At 49.3% G+C, this 21,451-nt stretch overlaps 1 long non-coding RNA gene across 2 annotated transcripts; it reads left to right on the top strand.

The window, feature by feature from the left end:
• The first annotated feature begins 745 nt into the window (after window positions 1-745).
• LOC104976124 (uncharacterized) lies at window positions 746-21,206 on the top strand. 2 transcript variants are annotated; one of them, XR_009493169.1, is made up of 6 exons: window positions 746-1,547; window positions 8,498-8,609; window positions 9,936-13,258; window positions 16,113-16,462; window positions 17,953-20,273; window positions 20,392-21,206. It is a non-coding gene; the product is annotated as an uncharacterized lncRNA (long non-coding RNA). The 2 variants fall into 2 exon arrangements; XR_816068.3 differs by lacking the exon at window positions 20,392-21,206 and having other exon boundaries at window positions 9,936-13,253; window positions 17,953-19,701.
• The last annotated feature ends 245 nt before the right edge of the window (window positions 21,207-21,451 follow it).

The raw sequence follows: 21,451 nt of genomic DNA, 5'->3' as shown, positions 1-21,451 counted from the left end.
ATGAGTCAATATCAAACACCCAGACAACTGAATCAAAAAAATAAGCAGAAGACCTAAATAAACATTTCTCCAAAAAAGACATACAGATGGCCAACAGGAATATGAAAAGATGTTCAACACTGCTAGTTATTAGAGAAATGCAAATCAAAACTGCAGTAAGGTGTCACTTCACATCGGTCAGAATAGCCATCATCAAAAAGTCTACAAACAATAAGTGGAAAGGGTGTAGAAAAAAAGGAACCCTTGTATATCCTTGATGGGAATGTAAGTTGGTGTCGCCCCTATGGAAAAGGAAAGGATCCTCAAAACTAAAAACAGAACTACCATATGATCCAGCAATCCTCCTTCTGGGTATATACCCCCAAAAAGACAAAAACTCTAATTTGAAAAGATACATGCTCCTGAATGTTCATAGCAGCACTGTTTACAACGGCCAAGAAATGGGAGCAGCCTAAGTGTTCACTAACGAGATGATTGGCTTAAGAAGATGTGCTCTCTATATATAATATTTATATGTATATGAATGTTAGCCATAAAAAGAATGAAACGTTGCCGTTTGCAACAATATGGATGGCCCTAAAGACTGTCACATGAAGAAAATCAGATGGAGAAAGACAAATATTATATGGTATCACTTATATGTGGGATCAAAAAAATAATACAAATGAATCTGTATATATAAAAAAAGAAATAGACTCACAGACATAGAAAACAAACTTTTGGTCACTAAAGGGTAAAGGGAGAGGGGAAGGATAAATTAAGGGCATGGGATTAACAAACTTGTTTGTTAAAAAACTATACAAACTATTTTTCATAAAATAGAAAAGGGAGTTACATTCAATATCTTGTTGTACCTTAAAATGGAGAATAATCTGAAAAAAAAAAAACAAAAACGGAATCACTTTGCTATACACCTGAAACTAATACGATATTGTAAATCAACTATAGTTTAGTTAGAAAAATCGAGGTAGAAGATCCAGCCCTATGATGGGTGGACACCTGTGTGCCCACTGGGGTCTGCCATCCTGAAAAGGTACCAGCCTTGCTGTGAGCGGGGAAGGGTCTTTGGAGCCCTTGCTGACACACTTTGTATTAATAATAGCATCCTTGTATGCCCAACCCGAGAGAGAAACAGGCAGCTTCACTGCACGATCTGACCCTGGGATGAGTATTTAAAGTCAGAATATTGTGGGAAATCACAGGAAGCTACCAGCACATTCAGCCACCAGAGAAGGCAATGGCACCCCATTCCAGTACTCTTGCCTGGAGAATCCCATGGACAGAGGAGCCTGGTAGGCTGCAGTCCATGAGGTTGCTAAGAGTTGGACACGACTGAGCGATTTCACTTTCACTTTTCACTTTCATGCATTGGAGAAGGAAATGGCAACCCACTCCAGTGTTCTTGCCTGGAGAATCCCAGGGTCGCGGGAGCCTGGTAGGAGGCCGTCTATGGGGTCGCACAGAGTCGGACACGACTGAAGCGACTTAGCAGCAGCAGCAGCAGCAGCATTCAGCCACAGGTTTGCTTCCTCCTCCCAGGAAAGGAGGTGGGTCCCCTCCCAGGAGTAGCAATTTCAGGTCTGCGTAGAAACGGAATCCGAGGGTTGTTCCAAGGGATGCCCGGTCCTTGGATGAGATTTCCTTTCTGTTTATCCCTCCAAGGGGAGAGTGTGGAGATCCCAGGGGGAACCCCCAGTGCGGGGAGGCGGGGAAGGGCAGGAGTCGCTGGCTGGGCTGAACTGGGGAAGCGGACGAAACGCAACCCCCTCTCAGCCCGGTCGAGCGCCCACTTCCCGGCGCCTCATCACCCCCAACCCGCTGTAACGCACGGTGTAATCTCGCGTCTAAACACCGAATTACAGCAAACCAGGGGGAAAAAGCCCCGAAAGGAAGAATTAATTTCTGCTTCCCCATGCAAATCCTTTGGCCAGTCATTGAAGGTTCAGAGCAGGACCAATTCAGCTCCTTGTGCAAATTCCAAGCTGAAGGCATTTAGAAAAGGAGAGAGAGGGAGAAGGAGAGAAATTGAATGGATTTACTTTTCTAAGCACCAGCATTAACAAAGGTTCCATTTTCCATGGTTATGGGTCTGGCCAGCCGGCTCTCCCTGACGAGCTCTCCAAACACATGTGCTGGCCTGTTGAAAAGGCCTCACTGTTGACTGACAGATAATTGAAGTGACAAATTGTTTCATTGTATTTGGCAGGGAGAGTGCTGTATTAGATAATTATGGGGAACAGAGGAGCTCTGGGGTCTCAGGTCACAAGACATGCCTGACCCTATTTTCTGAACGCTCTGAATGGAGTCCTGGGTCCCAGAGGACCTGAGTGAGGGGCTCTTTTTTTCTTGATGCTGCGTTTTTGTGTTTTTGTTTTTTTTTTTCCTTCCCCTTTACCTTCCCCTCCCCCTCCCGGCTCACCCCTCCCCCTCTTTTCCGATCTAGTGATTAAGAGCTGAAGCATATAGAGACCTCCAGGGAGAGGGGGGCCCTGCTCTCGCCCCCATCTCACCCCAATGCCAGTTCCTGGCCATTTAGGAAAATAGCTTGTGGATTTTATCCACAGGAGCAAGTTTGCAAACTCGTCATCCTTGGTTTGGCTGCCCACAGCGGCCTGAAAGGAGGCTGGCTGGTGTGGAGGGACGGGGGCTGGGGTCAGGGAGTCTCTTCAAATGGCTGTGGGCGCTGGGGGCCCATCCTGCCAGAATAAAGGGGGTAAGGGGTTTTCTGTGTCATCAGGTGTTCCTGCCTTTGGTTTACCTGAAGAAAAATTAGGGGGTGAAAAAGAGCTAAAGATTATTATTAGGTAGTAGCACAATCTCTTTTCCCAGCTAAGCCCCAGGAGGGTTATACCATTTGTTGGTGGAGAAACAGGGGAGCCCTCAAGTTGGAGAACTCCCCATCTGGCACTCTTTGCCTCAAACAGGAGGGCCTCCTAGGAGATAATGAAAAAAAGTTTCTGTGAGGTCAAATACAAATTGTGTCCACCTCTGCCTTTCGAGAAGCTGGAAGCGCATCATGTGTAAGGGGTACATGGATGGGTGGATGAGTGGATGGATGGATGCGTGGGTGAATGGATGGATGGCTGGGTGGGTGGGTGGATGGGTGGGTGAATGGGTAAGTGGATGGGTGTGTGAATGGGTAAGTGGATGGGTGTGTGAATGGGTAAGTGGATGGGTGTGTGAATGAGTAAGTGGATGAGTGGATGGATGGATGGGTGAATGGGTGAGTGGATGAGTGTGGGTGAATGGATAAGTGGATGGGTGAATGGGTATGTGGATGGGTGTGGTGAATGGGTGAGTGGTTGGTGGATGGATGGATGAATGGTTAAGTGGTTGGTGGATGGATAGATGAGTGGATAGATGGATGGGTGGGTGAGTGAATGGGTGGATGGATGGATGAATGGGTAAGTGGATGGGTAGATGGGTGGATGGGTGGGTGGATGGATGGAAGGGTGAATGGGTAAGGGGATGGGTGGATGGATAGAAGAGTGGATGGATGGATGAGTGGATGGATGGGTAAGGGGCTTCCCTGTGTCACACCTCCTGTCCTCCCCCACACACCAGGCAGTCATTCTCAGGAGTGGGAGGAGAGGCCCAGGGTTTGAGATGCCTCAGATGGTTCAGGGAGAGCCCAGAGCAGGCCAGATGGGCCAGGAAAGAGCCTCCTTTCTACTTTACAGGAGTGAGTGGCTGATCTTCCTGTCCTCAGCCTGTAGCAGCTTGGGAAGAGGTGGACAGTAGATTGGAGTCCGAGGATTTTCAGTCTAAACCTCTCTTGTTTTCTATGGAGCTTTGATGTTTCAGAAGATTCACTTTTCTTTCCAGTGGAAAGGTATTAGAATTATACACACTCTCAAGATTTCTCAGTTTCAGCTGAATTTTCACTCCACCCCCCTGGACTTTCCCCCCCTGCCCTCCCCCCCTTTTTATTTTTTAATTTTTCACTCTTAAATAGAAGGCCAGAGGAGAACCTCAGAAGATGATTGTCGTTTGGTTTCTAAAAATAATAATAATAATAATAATAATAATGGTGGGAATACCTGAAAATTTCTGCAGTGTATGTGACCCATGGACTTTCTCTGACTGTTTAAAAAATCCAATAACTTAAAAAAGAACAAAAAATCTCTCCAGTGGCTTTAAGGCAGTCATTCCCTGGGTCAAACTCTGCTGTGCTCAGTTCAAGACTGGCTTTGACTGACTTACAAAATATATATTCTGTGTGTGTGTGTGTGCACGCGCGCTAAGTCACGTCCGGCTCTTTTGTGACTGCATGGACTGTAGCCCACCACGTTTCTCTGTCCATGGAATTTCCCAGGCAAGAATACTGCAGTGGGTTACCATTTTCTTCTCCAGGGGATCTTCTCAACTCAGGGATCCTAGCTTCTCAACCCAGGGATCCTAGCTATTAACTGGAGGGGTTGTGAGTGTGAGGGGAAGGGAACAGAGCAGCACAGGATCAGCAATGAATAAAAAGGTTTTAGCATCTTGTGATAAGATTACAGCATGGCTCTATGGCGAGTTTTCAAGCATGGCTGTTCTCAATTCCCTGGCACTTGCGTGCTTCTCATCTCATCAGGAGATGGACTCAGATTCCCTTCCTGTAGGACTGACCTTAATGCCTTACCCGAACAGTAGGATATGGCGGAAGTGACTTTCAAGGACTTTTATGGCAAGGTCATGAGCACTTTGCAGCTTCTCCATCTGGGTCTCGTAGAATAGTTGCTTCTCGGGACACTCCTTCTTGGGACATCCCTTCTTGTGGCCCAGCCAGCATGCTATGAGAAGCCGTATGGAGAAGCCACATGAAGTTGTTCCGGTCCTTAACCAACGGACCTCCAGCTGAGACTCAACTGGCAACTGTCATCCGTCTGCCAACTGCCAACTGTCGGCCATCCAGTTGAAATGGAGCAGGACCCTCTGGGGCTTTCCCGGGATGGAACTTCCACCCACCTCTATGTCTTCTGCCTGGTTTTTGTCTGTAGAAAAACTTGAGTCAAAGAATACATTTAATCAGAGAAGTCAGAAAATGTAGATGCAAAGGAAAGCAGTAAATAAGATGAAATAATAATGACCGAGTCATTAAGAAAAGCCAAGGACCCTTAGTTCCTCCTCAAGGGTTCTCGATAACACTCTGAGCCATATTCTTTGAACTGCTTTGTAGATACTGAAACCCTTACCAGGTGGAAGAAGTTACTATTAGACTGTAGCCATGATACAAGCTGACACCGTTCCAAGAACTGGCCTCAAAGAAATGGGAACAGACTAACCCTTGAACTAAAGATGAACTGACTTAAAACAGTCAAGAGGACGCTGATCAGACCACAGATGACCAATTTCAAGATAACTGTTATAGTTGACTGTTCTTTTCTGCATGTAGTCCCCTTCCTCTGTCTATACACCCAGGAAACTCCCCTTTAAAAACTCTGGCCCAGTGCTATATGGGGAGGGGACGAGAGGGGAATTGGCCTTTGGGCATGAGTCTGCCTTCTCCCCGGGTTTCCAGTCTCTGAACAAAGCAACCTTTCCTTTCTACCAACACTTGCCCCTCGAGTCTTGCTTTTCAGCCGTGAGCAGACTGAGCCATTAGAAGACTTCAGCCCTGACCCCTCTCTATCCGAATACAACCCAGGAGACATCTTAAATGAGCACAGCCCAACTGCCCCATCAACAGACACACGAGAGGCAGTAACAAATTTTTGTTTCAAGCCACGATGTTTTGGAATTGTTTGTTAATCAGCCAGGTGACCAGCACATACACACACAAAATGAGGCTCTGGCTCTAAAACCTTGTCTCAGGGAAGGAGCTAAAGAGAGAAGGGGGACTCCAGAAGAGGTAGGAGAAATAGAGCACTGTCTATGCACAGTAGATAAAGCAGAGACCTAGAAGAAGGAGGCAGAAATTCTATGGTCCAAAGGATGTTTCAGCTGATGTAAGACGTGCCGCTGGCCCCACATGCTTTGAAGTGCTAGGGGAACAGCGGCATGTTTTTCTCTCCTTCGTATTAAAAGGGTGCTTTTCCCTATGAAATCCATCTGAAGGACTCACCATGTTAGGCAGCCTCTCCTCCCCATCCTGTGCAACTGAATGACAACACACTCGTTTCCCTTGACGGGAAGGGAGTATAATGTATGGGGTTCTCCGTGTGGGGTAAGTAAAGGTTGAGGATGTTTTCACGAACCTGAGTGATGAGTTTTGAGAGTTCGCATCCAGAAGCTGGAGAGATTTGCAGAAATCCAAGGTTCATCAGGAAAACAGTCTGGGGACTCTGTCAACTCAGTCCCTTGACCCTACACAGTGCTGGATGCAGGAGCAAGCACAAGTCAGCGACATCGAAGGTCCTTGCTTGGGGTTCCCATCTCTCTTTCCCGGTGGACTTATTTCTTGTTTCCTTTTCCCTGCTTCTCCATCCCATTGCACCTTCTAGCAGAGACCCTTCCGGGGTGCTTTAAAGACCTCTTTGGAAATGAATGGTCTCAGCCCTTTCTGGTTCTAAACCTCCCTTTCGGAGTCAGGCTCCCAGGTGGACCTGCATCCAACTCTGGCAAACAGGCATGCCCTCCTGAGGCCTCAGCCTGGAGGGAGACTGCAGGCAAAGCACTCTGCTAGCTGTTTCTTCTGAAAGAAGAACAAAGAGGAGATGGATTTTCCTCGAGAAAATTCAATATGAAAAATTCAGATTTCATAGAAGGTAAATTAGAGAGCTATTCATGCTGTAGGAGGTATTCCTTTAAGCGTCCACCAATGCATTTAAATATAATTTGATTTTAAACCTTCACCAAAGTAGGATTTCATCAGGCTGTGTTTACCATGTAAAGTGAGAGGGACAGATGTTTATAAGAAGGGAATCTAGCAGAAAGTGCCTCAGTCTAGAGACAAAGGGAACCCTTGATTGATTTCTCAGAGGGGGAGATATTTTTCTACCTTCTGGAGTTGAAAACAAACAGCCAAAGAGGTGGACAAAACAGGCTTTCTGTCGTCAATTCACTTCACCAAGCGCTTTGTAAAAGAACCTATATGCTCCCATTTGGAATATGCCAAGTAAAGAGTTTCAAACTAGTAAAGTATACGTACTAGGAAGAAGCCTTCTTAAAAAAATATAACAAGGTGAAACAAATTTTACTATTGTAAAAGGGGGTAACATGAGGCAATATTCTTTATTTCTTTATTCCATATTATCTCTATAAAAATAGGCTGATACTCTTAGGTCTCAGGAATGGAAAATGAAGTTTGCTGAATTATCTACACAGAAATGTCTAGATCTATCTGTGAAGACCTTTAGATTCTAAGTTAAACTTCTCAGACAAACTCATTCTCAGGGTAAATCAAAATCAAATCCAAACAACCAAGCTAAACAAATAGACCAGAAGGAAAAAAAAAAAAAAAAAGCTGACCATAACAAAAACAAAAGTGAAAAAAAATTTAAAAAATAAAAGGCTTTGTGGAAAGAAATTACAGTTAGGGTGGAGGAGAAATGGAAGCCTAATTCGATTTGATTCCATGTAATTCAACTCAACCCAGCCCACCCCAGCCCAACCTAAACCAACTCAACCCAGTCCATTCCAATCCAATCCAGCCTCATCCAACCTAATCTAATATTTATTGAGTGCCTACTATATGCTGGCAGACTGTTAGATTCTGTGGATTTGGAATAGAGTGGGACACACACTCTGCTCCCAAGCAGCCCTGTTTGCAGCATCTGCAGAGGATCAGATGTACATTCATATATGAGAAGAGGTCCCGGGCTCGTCCACTGCTTCCTGGCCCTCTGGGAAAGCCCTGCCCTTATGACCCCACCTCTGCGCTGCCAGCTCGGGGCCAGTGCCTTCTTACCTCTGCACAGATGTAAGCTCCACGCATATGGCCGGGGGTGGGGGTGCACGGGGGCAATGTGCCTGGTCAGATAGAGCACATCTTTTCCAGCACATTTGCTAGAACTTAAATTTCATTTATGACCCCTTTTATTCCTCTCCCACTGTCAGCCTAGCACAAATAATAATTATTAAAGCCCTTTCCCCACTATCGAAATAAAATACAGCCAGAGAGCTAAAGCACAGGCAGTCCATTGAGAGCTGACTGAAGCTGGGTAAGGCCAATAATTCAAAACAGATGAACGAATGGCAAATACTATGGGCTCAGTATCCCAGGCTGACCTGACCTTTGAAACTTGCTGAAAGTTATCCTTGAAATTCCCCAGAACTCCTTGAATAACTTCTGTAAAAGGCTTATTTATCACAAAGTCATAAATAATATTCGCTAGGTATTTGCTCCATCCATCTAGAAAATGAACGAGGCCAGAAGGCGTGAGCTCAGTGGCTGAGCTGGGGTGGGGGTGGGGTGAGCCAGGGTTGTGGGGTAACCGCTCACAGCTCTGGGGAGAGACTACAGAGGGGCTGCAGCTTTCCGTCTTCCGTACGTGGGGGTGGCGGGGATAACAGGAGGGTTGCTCGAGGAATTTGGTTCAATACAGCAGATTTTAATTTCATTGCCTCTATGCAGAGGTGGCTGCAGATGGCTGTCAAGAGACATAGCTCTGGCAAATAATTCAAGTGATGCTTTTACAATCACCAAATTGTTTCTGGGCAAGATCCCAAAGACCCTTCCTCTTCAGGTAGGTGCTCTGCAACTGCCTTCTGTGAACGCTAGAGGCACGAGTCATTCATTCATTCATTCAACAAATCTATCCAAAGGCATCATCCTCATTTTTTGAGGGCTATAGAGATATAAAGGATTCAATTACATCTTCCAAGGAATCTTTGTCATTAGAGAGACAGGAAAATACTCAAACATCTAGGATACTATGCAGAAAGCGATAAGCATCTTAGGGCAGGAACACAGACAGGGCACTAGGAATCCAGAGGATGACTTCCTGCTTATGGGGGCAGGCAGTGGTAAGAGGGGGGCAGGGGAGGAGATGAGAGGATTTCTAGAGGAAACCCCACTGAGCGGAATCTCAAAGTCTGGGAAGGATTTAGCAGGGCAGGGGTGAATCCTTCCAGGATGAATGGAGTGTGAGAAGATCAAATATAGACAGATACAAGGCTTGGCCCCAAACAGGCTATGAATTTAAAGAGGGGTTGGTGGTGGGAAGGGAGGCAGGGAAACGAGGACCACTGAAAGTGCTTCTCATAAGATCTAAGGAAGACGTTGTTACAGGAATGAAGAGAAAGGGATGCTCCACACCTATTATGCAGGGTGACAGACAGAAGTTGGCATCTAATCGTGTGGGTGTTGCGGGGTGGGAAGGCAGATGAAGGGATCCTCAAGCAGTAATGTTAAGATCATTTCCTTTCTCCAGTGTGCGATGCTATTAAAGATGATGGTCTTTAATGGTCACCGTCTGAGTCTGCCTGCAGGGAATTGGGGGTCAGCAGGGAAGTTAGGAAGTGATGCCTGCTTGGGGGAGAGAATCACAAAGGACAATCGACTGTGTCTTAGGCAGCTGACAGCTGGGGCCAGGGAAGGTGTGAGGTGTTTGCAGGTGAAGGGGATGGAGCCCCCGTGGGGAGAGGCTGAGGAAAGGGAGGGGTAAGAAAAGAAGGGGTGAACAGCCTGCAGGAGGAAGCCTGGGCTCTCATGAGCGGATGTCCGGGAAAGTAGAGGTGGGGAGAGAGGGGAGTCAAGAGAGTGCCTGGGGAGTTCCCTGCTGGTCCAGCGGTTGAGAGACTCCAAGCTTCCAATACAGGGGCCAGGGGTTCAGTACCTGGCTGGGGAACTATGATCTCACATGCTGTGTGGTTAAAAAATAAAATAAATAAATGAATAGGGGGAAAAGTAACTTAAAAAAAATGAGCTTGTCCTCCCTCGGATGAGGTCAGAGGACACAGAGAGCCACCTTGAGATCTGGGGAGGTGGTTGGTGCTGCACCAGGTTGGCAGGGAGCAGTGGTCAGGACCTTCTGCCTCACGTTTTGCCTCTGTTTTTATTCTTTATCCAGGGCTGATGTTGAAGCTGAAACGCCAATACTTTGGCTACCTGATGAGAAGAGCTGACTCATTTGAAAAGACCCTGATTCTGGGAAAGATTGAGGGCAGGAGGAGAAGGGGACGACAGAGGATGAGATGGTTGGATGGCATCACTGACTTGATGGACATGGGTTTGGGTGAACTCCGGGAGTTCGTGATGGACAGGGAGGCCTGGCAGGCAGCAGTTCATGGGGTTGCAAAGAGTTGGACACGACTGAGCGGCTGAACTGAAGGTCCACTGGGCTCAGCTGGGAGCTGTGTCTCCACCATTCCTCCCTGGAGTACAGAGCTCTGAATTGGGTGGCTGGGCTGTTTGTCTTTTCTGGGGAAGCGAGCCCTTTGGCAGGATGGTGGCTGGATAGATTGGAGAGGGTAGGTTTGCCATGCCAAGGAGCTCTGCCCCGCGACACTCTGAAGACCCTGCTTGCATTTCTGTGTTCTTCGGTGGCCTTCTTGGTGACCCCCAGAGGACACGTGCTGTCTGCAGGGCACAGCACAACTGGCTGTGATGGAAAGCTCACTAGGAGCTTGACACAGTTCCTGTTCTTATCCTAGAGTGTTAGAGCTGAACGGGGCCTGAGGGGTCATATTGACCAGGGGCCTCCTACCTGTCTGCCCAGGAAACCAGGTCTGGACTGAGTGTCCCAGCAGCTGCTGGAGAAGCCCTCCAGGGTCACGGAGGGAGCCTGGTGGTGCAGCTTGGGTTGGTGTCTCCCTGCCAGGGCAGATGTGATGCCGGGCTTCAGAGATGGAGTGGGGAACCAAGCTGCTAAAAAGGTGCAGAAATGACTCATGGAGGTGATCTCCACCTTGCAGGACCATGAGCTGGGGCCTGGTGGCTCAGACAGTAGAGGATCTGCCTGCAGTGCCAGAGACCTGGGTTCAATCCCTGGGTCGGGAAGTTCCCCTGGAGAAAGGCATGGCAACCCACTCCAGTATTCTTGCCTGGAGAGTTCCACAGACAGAGGAGCCTGGCAGGCTACAGTCCTTGGGGTCATGAAGAGTTGGACATGACTGAAGCAACTAACACGATGATGCCTGACATAGAGTAGGTGCTTAATAAATATGAGTTGAAATTAAAAAAAGTGAGGACATTCATTAATTCCATTGTGATTAGAGAAGGAATAAAGTTTGAGGAATTAGGGGTTTTGATTATGAGTTCAGTCTCCTCTCACTGCACCATAAGCTTTTCCTCCCCAAACATCCCGTTTCTTAAGGGCTTTGTGTCTTCAACAGCTGCATGTCTTTCTTCAGCTTCTTAAAATTCCAGAGTCTTCCTCCAGGCCTGAGCGACTCAGTTTTCTTTAGGCACCCGGAGTGTTAGACCTCCGTTCACTGTTCACTCACTCACTCCTTATTCAGTAATTCTTTTTCATTCTTCCTCTCTCTCTCTTTTCCTCTTTTTTCAATTACACCATGAAGACATTGTTAATTGGTCATCTATTGTAAGTCAGGTAAGGAAGAGACATTCTTGATGTTCCCTGTAGGACTGTGTGTAAACAAAAGGCAGCCTGGTGACTCTTGTCCCCGGGTGGTGGGTGCCCAAGTGGCCACGATTCGCTCCTGCCTGAACTCACACCATCCTGCCTGCTCTCTGACCGCCCTCCCCCTCGGAGCCTGGGCTTTGTCACGTGACTTGCTCTGGCTGCCCGGAAACCAGCAGAGGCTGAGAAGCACGTGTGCGGTGAGACCGGTCCTTTCCCCATTTTCAGAACCTGTGTCTGCCGCCATGTGAAGAAGCTTCTGGTAATGGGAGACACTCTCCCTGGTTGTTCTGTCATCCTGGTCGGCCGTCTGCCATCAACCAGATGTGGAAGTCATCCCATTACATGTCAGGGCTGTTTATGAAAGTGAAGTCGTTCAGTCGTGTCCAACTCTTTGTGACCCCCTGGACTGTAGCCTACCAGGCTTCCCCGTCCATGGGATTTTCCAGGCAAGAGTACCAGAGTGGGTTGCCATTTCCTTCTCCAGGGGATCTTCCCGACCCAGGGATCAAACCCAGGTCTCCTGAATTGCAGGCAGATGCTTTACGCCCTGAGCCACCACTTCAGTTCAGTTCAGTCGCTCAGTCGTGTCCAACTCTTTTCGACCCCATGAATCGCAGCACGCCAGGCGTCCCTGTCCATCACCAACTTCTGGAGTTCACCCAAACTCATGTGCATTGAGTCAGTTATGTCATCCAGCCATCTCATCCTCTGTCATCCCCTTCTCCTCCTGACCCCAATCCCTCCCAGCATCAGGGTCTTTTCCAATGAGTCAACTCTTCGCATTAGGTGGCCAAAGTATTGAAGTTTCAGCCTCAACATTAGTCCTTCCAATGAACACCCAGGACTGGTCTTCTTTAGGATGGACTGGTTGGATCTCCTTGCAGTCCAAGGGACTCGCAAGAGTCTTCTTCAGCACCACAGTTCAAAAGCGTAAATTCTTCTGTGCTCAGCTTTCTTCACAGTCCAACTTTCATATCCATGGCATCTGGTCCCATCACTTCATTGGAAATAGATGGGGAAACAGTGGAAACAGTGTCAGACTTTATTTTTGGGGGCTCCAAAATCACTGCAGATGGTGATTGCAGCCATGAAATGAAAAGACGCTTACTCATTGGAAGGAAAGTTATGACCAACCTAGATAGCATATTAAAAAGCAGAGATATTACTTTGCCAACAAAGGTCTGTCTAGTCAAGGCTATGGTTTTTCCAGTGGTCATGTATGGATGTGAGCCACCAGGGACACCCATCATCCTTGAGAGGCTGTGAAAAGTGAGCTTCTAATGTCTTTCCAACTAAAAATTTATTGTTGCATCAGGATGTGCCATGCTTTAGTCCCCGAATCATTCTCCAGCTATGGATCTCACTTTATTTTGTTCACACTTCTTTTTAAAATTTTAATTTTATTTATTTTTTAATTGAAGGATCCTTGCTTTACAGAAGTGTGTTGGTTTCTGCCAAACATCAGCATGAATCAGCCATCGGTATACATATGTACCCTCCCTCTTGAACCTCCCTCCCATCTCCCACCCCTTCCTACCCATCTAGTTGGTTACAGAGCCCCCGTTTGAGTTCCCTGAGTCATACAGCAAATTCCCATCAAAATCACCATCTGCAGTGATTTTGGAGCCCCCCAAAATAAAGTCTGACACTGTTTCCACTGTTTCCCCATTTATTTCCCATGAAATGATGGGACCAGATGCCATGGATATGAAAGTTGGACTGTGAAGAAAGCTGAGCGCAGAAGAATTGATGCTTTTGAAATGTTGTGCTGGAGAAGACTCTTGGCTATCTATTTTACATATGGTAATGTAAGTTTCTGTGTTACTCTGTCCATTCATCCCACCCTCTCCTTCCTCCTCCCCTTGTTCACTCTTTCAAAAAAATTTTTTACTTATTTACTTGGTTGCACCAGGTCTTAGCTGTGGCATGCGGGATCCAGTTCCCTGACCAGGGATGGAACCCAGCCCCCTGTATTGGGAGTGCGGAGTCTTAGCCACTGGACCATCAGGGAAGCCCCTTGTTCACACTTCCTTGAAAGCCATTTGCTCTCTTCCAACCTCTGGCTTGAAATCAACAATAACTATTTATTGGCTTCGCCTCACAAGACGCAAAGTATGAGCAGTCTCCACCAAATTCCCCGGTCTACTGGGAGTGGGTGCAGTGGAGGAAGAAGTGTGCATATCCCGGGCACCCCCAAGGAGCACGGGAGAGCTGCTCCTTCAACCAAGGAGCCTTGCAGACTGGGCTCCACTCTGTCAGGCACCCGAATGGAGGGCACCCGTCACCCTCCATCCACAAGGAGCCTTAAAGGGCCAGGGATGGCCATCCTATTGCAAGGCCCCAAGGGGCAGCATCTCTGTCCGCCCACTCAGGAGTCTTCCCTGGGTGAGGGCAGAGTCTCAGCTTCTGGGGCACGAAGACCCAGCTGAGGAATCTGCGTTTTGTTATAAGAGGGGATGATTCCAGAGGGTGGAGTTGGAGCCTGCTTTGGGGATGCTCTGTGATTCAGTGGTCCCTGCATTCGTGGGGTGACTTCTAGGGCTGGGGAGACTGTCAAGAAGATGGATAAGTGATGCAGATACATAAGTAAGGGGTGGTGGTTATAGAGATGCAGTGATAACAACAGGGGGAATCAGGCGTCCCTGGCCCTGCTAGCAGGGTGATGGAGCTCGCAGTGCTGTAGGGCAGGGTTTGCGCTCAGCCAGCCTTGGTGCTGCCCACTTGCACAGGGCACCCTCTCTCTGGCTCTCCCACCTCCAACCTCAAGCTTCTTCACTCCAGTCATCCTGACAACACCTTGAACATCCAACACCCTCTCCTGCCAAATCCATGTCCCTTCCTCTGTCACAGTCCTTCTGGGCTCTGGTCTCTACCAACAGACAGTTCAGCCCAGATAAAGGCAGCCCGGTTAATCTGTATGCTACTGCAAGTGTTCCAGTCCCAGATAATACACTCATTACTGCAGGCACGTGGCCGGGCTCTTGGAGAAGGTCATGGGGCTGGGGTTTGGTTTGTACCTGGGGATCCTGGGGAGAGCTTGAACAGATGGGGTCTCACTACCTCTTAAGCCATCATGAGGGTATGGCCATTCAGGCCTCCTCTGTGTGTCTGGCGCTGACCTTTGAGCTGGGGCAGCAGAAAAGTCACAGGCTTTGCAGTCAGATGAATCTGATTTGGCCCCTTACAAGCTCTGTGCCTTACAGTTTCACTTCATGCCTCTGGACCTCAGTATTTCGCATCTGGATAGGAAAGTATCTCATCTAATAGGAAAAGTAAACCTTTTCCTAGCAAGTGTGGGCTTGCTGTGAGAATTGGAAAGAATAAATGAAAAGTAGTTACCCAGGGTGGGTCCCTGCCAAAGGCAGTTCTGGGATGAGGGGGTCGTCCTGCCTGAAGCCTTGGGGACACAGGGTGCCCCCAGGCTCAGGGCTGCAGGCTTGGCTCTGGAGTCAGACCCCGTGGGCTCCAAGGCTGGTTCCAACACTTATGAGATGTGTGACTTTGAGAAAGCTACTTTTCTGGGCCCTGGTTTCCTTATCTGTAAGGGGACAATGTCAGTCCTTAAGTCATAGGGATTAAGTAAGGGATCTCGGAGTATGATGGAGCTGGCACTGTACCAGGCTAGAAGCATAGTTTGAGGGGGCTGGGGGAGGACTTCACAGGCTGCCCGTTTTGTCTCCTCTCTCTCAGTTCTGTCTCTCGCCAGTGGCGGGGTCACTGCTGGGGCAGAGGCACTGGGGAGCAAGCTGTGGGGCGCGGGGGGCTCAGGGTGGAGGTGCCTGCCCCATACTGCAGAGGGCAGGGGTTCTCAGGGTGTGACGGATCAGAGCATCTTACCTTAAGAGGCCTGGAGAGCTGCAGACAGAACTTTCTGGGAGGGACAGCCTGGGGCCTGGGGTGTGAGAGGTTTGGCATGCAGGTGGAAGGGGAAAAAAATTCAGCTCTTTTTTTAGCTCCTGGGTGTGTTAGAGCATTATTAATATACTAATACATTATCTCCATTAGTCTTTGTGGATTCCCGAAGGTATGTTATTGCGTTTTTAAAATTCTTTTTTGGCTGTGTCATGTGGCATATGGGATCTTAGTTCCCTGACCAGGGATCAAACCCACGCCTCTGCAATAGAAGTGCGGAGTCCTAGCCACAGGGGAAGTCTTGGGTATATTATTATCACCCCGCTTTGCAGACAGGGAACCTAAGGCAGACTGGTTTCTATCTGCTGAGGTCACATGGAGAGTGGCTGAAGGGAGAGGGACTAAGCCAGGTGTTTGCTGGGCTCCAGAGCTCCTCCTGGGCAGAGGCTGGGCCGCGGCCCCAGTGGCTTCGGCATGATCCGCGGATCCTCCAGTTACCAATGAGGCCAAAGCGAGCCGTGTGACTAGGGTTCAGCTAGATCCTTGGGGTGTGGCTCCGTGAATTGGTCAATCAACAGACACAGGCAGACTCCAGCTTCTAACGCAGGCTCGGGGCAGCAGGGGAAGGAGACCTGCTGAGCTTGCCGACTTGGAGCGGAGTCACCAGCTCGGCGTTTGCTGAAATCACCTCTGAAACTCTGGATGGTAAGGCATCACAAACCCTCCCTTTTTCTCTTCTCCTGAAACTGTTCTTGACCACAATTTCTACTGTCCGTTTGTTTTGTTGGGTTGTTTCTCTTTCTCCTGCAGAAAGGACACTCAGATTGAAAAGACAAGACAAACAAAAGCCTCAGTGAGATAAGAATTGCGGCTGATGGAGTTCTGGCTAACTGAAGCATCCTGCGGAAGGCAGCTTTTATCCCTGTCACTCAGCATCGGTTTAGTGTGTATCTGCCGTCGCCACTGACAACCAGCGAGTCCTGTGTGTGGTCACGTTACCTTCTGGGGTGTGTCCGTACCAGGGGATAAAGGGGCCCAGCAGATGGGTCTGTCCCTCCCTGATCTCCTGTAGGGTCAGTGGCCCTTGGAGAGGAAGAGGACCTCATGGGGCCGAGCCAGCCCTGCTCTGCCTTTGCATGTTTTCTGCGCAGTGATCCCAGGTCTGTGTGATGGATGCGGCTGAAATGGGTACCAGGTGCGGGGAGGGGAGGGAGGGAGCCATTGAGAGAAGGGCTGCATGTCTGGCATCTTCAGTGGGCGAGGCCTCTCTGGTTAGGAGCTGGCTGTCCCCAGGGCCTTTTGTTTATCGTTCATTCCTGTGTCTTCCTTCCTCCTTTCTCCTTTCCCCTTTTTCCATCCACCCATCCATGACACTCTGTAAGAGATGTGGGATGACATGTATAAGACGAGGTCCCTGCCCTTTAAGAGCCTCCAATCTAGGAAGATGGGTGTGTGTGATAAAGACACACACAAAGCAAAGCAGGAAAACAACAGCAGGGCTGTAGAACAGAGCATAACGGGCTTTCAGGGCAGAGGTCTTGCTGATGCGGTCAGGAAGAGAGGTGAGCGAGTTGAGCCTGGAGGGGTAGGTGACGGGGTTTCAACTGATGGAGGGAACAGGATCAGCCTGTCAGGGATCAGAAAGAGCAAAGGTCAAGGTGGGAGGGTGGGAAGCCTGTGGGTGTCCAGGGAAAGGGGAGCTGTTTGGTTTGGCCTTGGAGGAGGATGAGCGAAGATAAAGATGGGGGAAGTTTGGAGCCAAGTTGCAGAGGGCCCTGACTTTAGGCTTTGCTGGGAGAGGCAGTCAGGATCCACACAGGGTTTCTGGCTGGTGGGTGCCTGTCCTGAGCGGTGTTGACACATAGCTGGCAGGGACTGCAACACCAGAAAGGGCTTTCCGTGGCTCTTCTTGGATGCCCGGGGGCGAGTCCACACCCACTGTTGCTCCCTGACCCAGAGGTGCCTGCCATGACTTGCCCGGTCACTCCTCCCCTGTCCCAGCACTGCAAGCCGCTCCCATTAAGGTGAGGATCCACAGAGGAAGCCCCGCCAGACTTGACTAGATGACTAAGTGATGGGTCACCCTTATGGAAGGAAAACATTGACCAGAAGAACCTGTCCAAGGGAGGCAGAGTTTGATACAATTAAACTTTGTCAGAGACAGAGAGGCATCGCTTGGTAGATGTACATGTCCCAGCCATGACCGGAGAAGGCAATGGCACCCACTCCAGTACTATTGCCTGGGAAATCCCATGGGTGGAGGAGCCTGGTGGGCTGCAGTCCATGGGGTCGCTAAGAGTCGGACACGACTGAGTGACTTCACTTTCACTTTTCACTTTCATGCACTGGAGAAGGAAATGGCAACCCACTCCAGTGTTCTTGCCTGGAGAATCCCAGGGATGGGGGAGCCTGGTGGGCTGCCGTCTATGGGGTCGCACAGAGTTGGACACGACTGATGTGACTTAGCAGCAGCAGCAGCAGCAGCCGTGAGGGTCCTTTTTTTTAAAAATGCATTTTATCAAAGTATAGTTGTTTTACATTGTGTTAACCTCTGCTGTACAGCAAAATGATTTCAGTTATGTATAGTTATATACAAATATGCACACATTGAGTTATATATATGTATACTTACATAGCTATGGTTTTTCAGAATTGAACCATAAAGAAGGCTGAGTGTTGAAGAATTGATGCTTTGGAATTGTGATACTGGAGAAGACTCTTGAGAGTTCCTTGGACAGCAAGGAGATCAAAGCAGTCAATCCTAAAGGAAATCAACCCTGAATATTCACTGGAAGGACTGATGCTGAAGCTAAAACTCCAATACTTTGCCACCTGATGCGAAGAATCGACTCATTGGAAAAGACCCTGATGCTGGGAAAGATTGAAGGCAAGAGAAGGGGACAACAGGGAATATGCTGGTTGAATGGCATCACCGACTGAATGGATATGAATTTGAGCAAAGTACCGGAAATAGTGAAGAATAGGGAAGCCTGGTGTGCTAGAGTGCATGGGATTACAGAGCTGGACACGAATGAGTGACTGAACAACAGTATATATACAGATATATATATACACATATACGCATTCTTTTTCATGTTCTTTTCCATTCTGGTTTATTACAGGATATTGACTCTACTTCCCTGTGCTGTAGAGTAGGACCTTGCTGTATCCATTCTCTCCATTTGATAGTCTGCATCCGCTAACCCCAAACTTCCACTCCATCCCTCCCCCACACTTCCTTGGGAACCACAAGTCATGATTGTCCTTTTGAATGAGAGGTGAGCTTAGTTCTTACAAAACTTTAAAGAGTGTGAAAAGGTATTTTGTCCACAATAATTATCTGTCCCCCACCACTGCCCTAGGCCTTGGGCACCATTAGGCCTTCTTCTGGTTCAAGGACTACACGGCCCCCAGTGTATAAACACTTACCTGGGAAGGGGAACCCACAGAGCTCTGGGGTCCTGACACCTCAGGATGAATGGACTCCTCAGGACAGCAAATCTGTATGCTGCCAGCTTCCGAGGACCAGCACCCAGGACTGGGTGGATGCAGAGTATTTTTAACAAACACTGAACAAGCATCTACTTGTTAAGTGTGCCAGCGTCTACATCGGAGCTGGGACTGGGGAAATAAAGATGAATACATCTCAGTAGCTTGCAGTAGCTGTTCAGAGGATCCTGCAATCTGGTGAAGAAGAAGCATCGCTAACGTTCTGCAGGGGATGAGGACTGTTGACAGGTGTTGTTAGCTTCTCCATGCGTTACCTCCTCTAAATGCATTAATGCACCCTTGTAAGAAGCTACTAGGATTGTTACTATTTTAGGCTGAGGAAAAATGCTCAAAAGCAGGTATACATCGTGTTAAAATCAAATGAGGGAGAGCTGGGGGGGTGGGCAGGGGTTGGCGCGCGACCGGGTGCGGACTTAGCCAGATTCCAGCATCCACGCTGAGTCTGCAGGGTTAACAGATAGGAAGGCTGTTCTAAAACCCGACCTCCATGGTGAGGTCAGGAGGAGAGAAGCCAGCCAGACCCTGGGGCAGGAGAACAGAGCCGGGGGGAGGCAGGGCAGGCCCTGAGGTGGCCCAGGGTGGGTGGCACCCTGGGCCCACATGGTGCTTGGTGCGTGAGAAGCACTTGGTCAAGGCTGGAGGAATTTGCTCTTTTTCTCTCATCAGTGAATTCTGGGGGCAGGATCAAAGGAAGGATGGTGGGAGGCCTGCCACCCCACTGTGGGGTTGACTCAAGTGGCCAGAACCCAGGTCCTCTTCTCACGGAACCTGCCAGCCTGCAGATTTACGAGAGAATCAATGTAATCCCTTCACTCAGAGGCCATGGTAAACTTTGATGCAACCCTAAAACTACGTGGAGAATAAAAGCTTCCCCTGGTGGATCCTGGGAGGATGCGTGTGTGTGTGTGTGTGTGTGTGAGTGTGTGTGTGCGTGCACTCAACCAAGCTCCCTCAGTTCCATGCAAACATGCGGGCTCCCTTTTCTTGGAGGAGGTCAGTGACAGCCCAGCCTCCCATTCACAGGTTGGAAAAAGGGCATTAATCTTCTTGACGTGGCAGGGGGGTGAGGGCTTGGGGGCCGGAATCCCTCAAACTGGGACATCCCTGGGAGCAGAGAGACCCTTGTCTCCTTCGACTGTGAGAATAAGCTTTGGTTCATAAGCCCAGGACATAAAGTTGGGGGGCTTGAAGAAAATCAAGTAGCATTACAAAAAGTAAATACCGTCTCCCCTCTTTCTTCTTATTGCCTTTTTTAGGGAGGTAAATAAGGGCAGACAGGGTTTCCCTGCTGGCTCAGATGGTAAAGAATCTGCCTGCAAAGCAGGAAACCTGGGTTTGATCCCTGGATTGAGAAGACCCCTCGGAGAAGGAAATGGCAACCCGCTCCAGGAATTGCCTGGAGAATCCCCATGGACACAGGAGCCTGGCGGGCTACAGTCCGTGGGGGTCGCAAAGAGTCAGGTACAACTGAGTGGCTAACACTTTCAGTTTCACTTCAAGGGCAGACAGGGAGTGGGCTCTGTGCCCTTGGAGGAATTCTGCAGTGTTTTCTGAGAACAGACATCCGTGTCATCAGCAGGAGGGGCAGAAAAGGCAGGCCTGACGCAGTCTGAACTTGTGTGCGGAGCATAATTCATATGGCCAACGGCTTATGCAAACTGCTGGCAAGCTGGCGAGGCCTCACCTTTCTCGAATGGAGTCCTTTACCTGGATGTTGCTACCTCCCTGAATCCTCTCTGTTCACCTGGGCTCTGCAGCCACAGCGGGGACTTGGGTCCCGTCCATGTGGGACGAGAGCGGCAGGATTGGGAGTGAGGCGCGGAGTGGGTGGTCAAGCACCTACATCCATCAGGTACAGTTACCCTGTGCCCGCACCCTCCTGACTCAGGCCTGGGGGCTTCTTTTCCTGCCCCATCCTTGCCCCAAGTCCAATCTTCCCTCCCGTGGACCACCTAGACCCCTCTCCCTCTAGCCCCGACTTAACCCAACATAGATTCTGCCTCTTTCTCAGCCCCACACCATGAAATACTGGCTGGGCCTTCATTGTTTCACTCGAGGTCCTGGGGGCTTTGCCCCTGGCGGGGACGTTGGAACTGTCCTGCTCCAGCTCTCCAGGGAAATGTCACTTCTCCCAGCCTTTCAGACGGAACCCTCCTGCTTGGTTCTTTTCCCCACAGCACCTCCCACTTTCTTAACGTCCTGCTTCCTGGCATGTTGGTTCCTTCCTTGTCTCTCTCCACTGGAAAGTCGGGCAAGAAGGCAACTGGTCGCTTTGCTCACCACGGCAGCCCCAGTGCCTCGAACGATGCCTGTCTGCCTAAGGACTAGAGATGCTTGGGGTTGCTCAGTGGGAAGAACGAAGCCCGGAGCCAGCCGTGCAGACCTAGGACTTGGCTTGTGTCCTCTCCTCCACACCCTGGGTGATTGCGGGCGGGTCCAACAGCTTCCCTGGGGCGGCATGACGGCAGCCCTTCCTCCCGTGACACCAGGGCCCTGGAGCGGGGCACGTTAGGGACTCTCAGGCTTGGCTGGCCAGCCTGCCTTGGCAGCCAGTGCCCTGCACACAGGGGAGATGCTTGGGTGCGCCCGGGGCTGCAAAGTTCTTTATGGAGCCACCGGAGCAGGCTTCGTTAGTGAGG

Source organism: Bos taurus, chromosome 27, assembly GCF_002263795.3.
Source record: "Bos taurus isolate L1 Dominette 01449 registration number 42190680 breed Hereford chromosome 27, ARS-UCD2.0, whole genome shotgun sequence".
Taxonomy (NCBI): Eukaryota; Metazoa; Chordata; class Mammalia; order Artiodactyla; family Bovidae; genus Bos; species Bos taurus.
The sequence above is the reverse complement of the archived record's forward strand: the minus strand, read 5'-3'. Positions and strand labels throughout refer to the sequence as shown.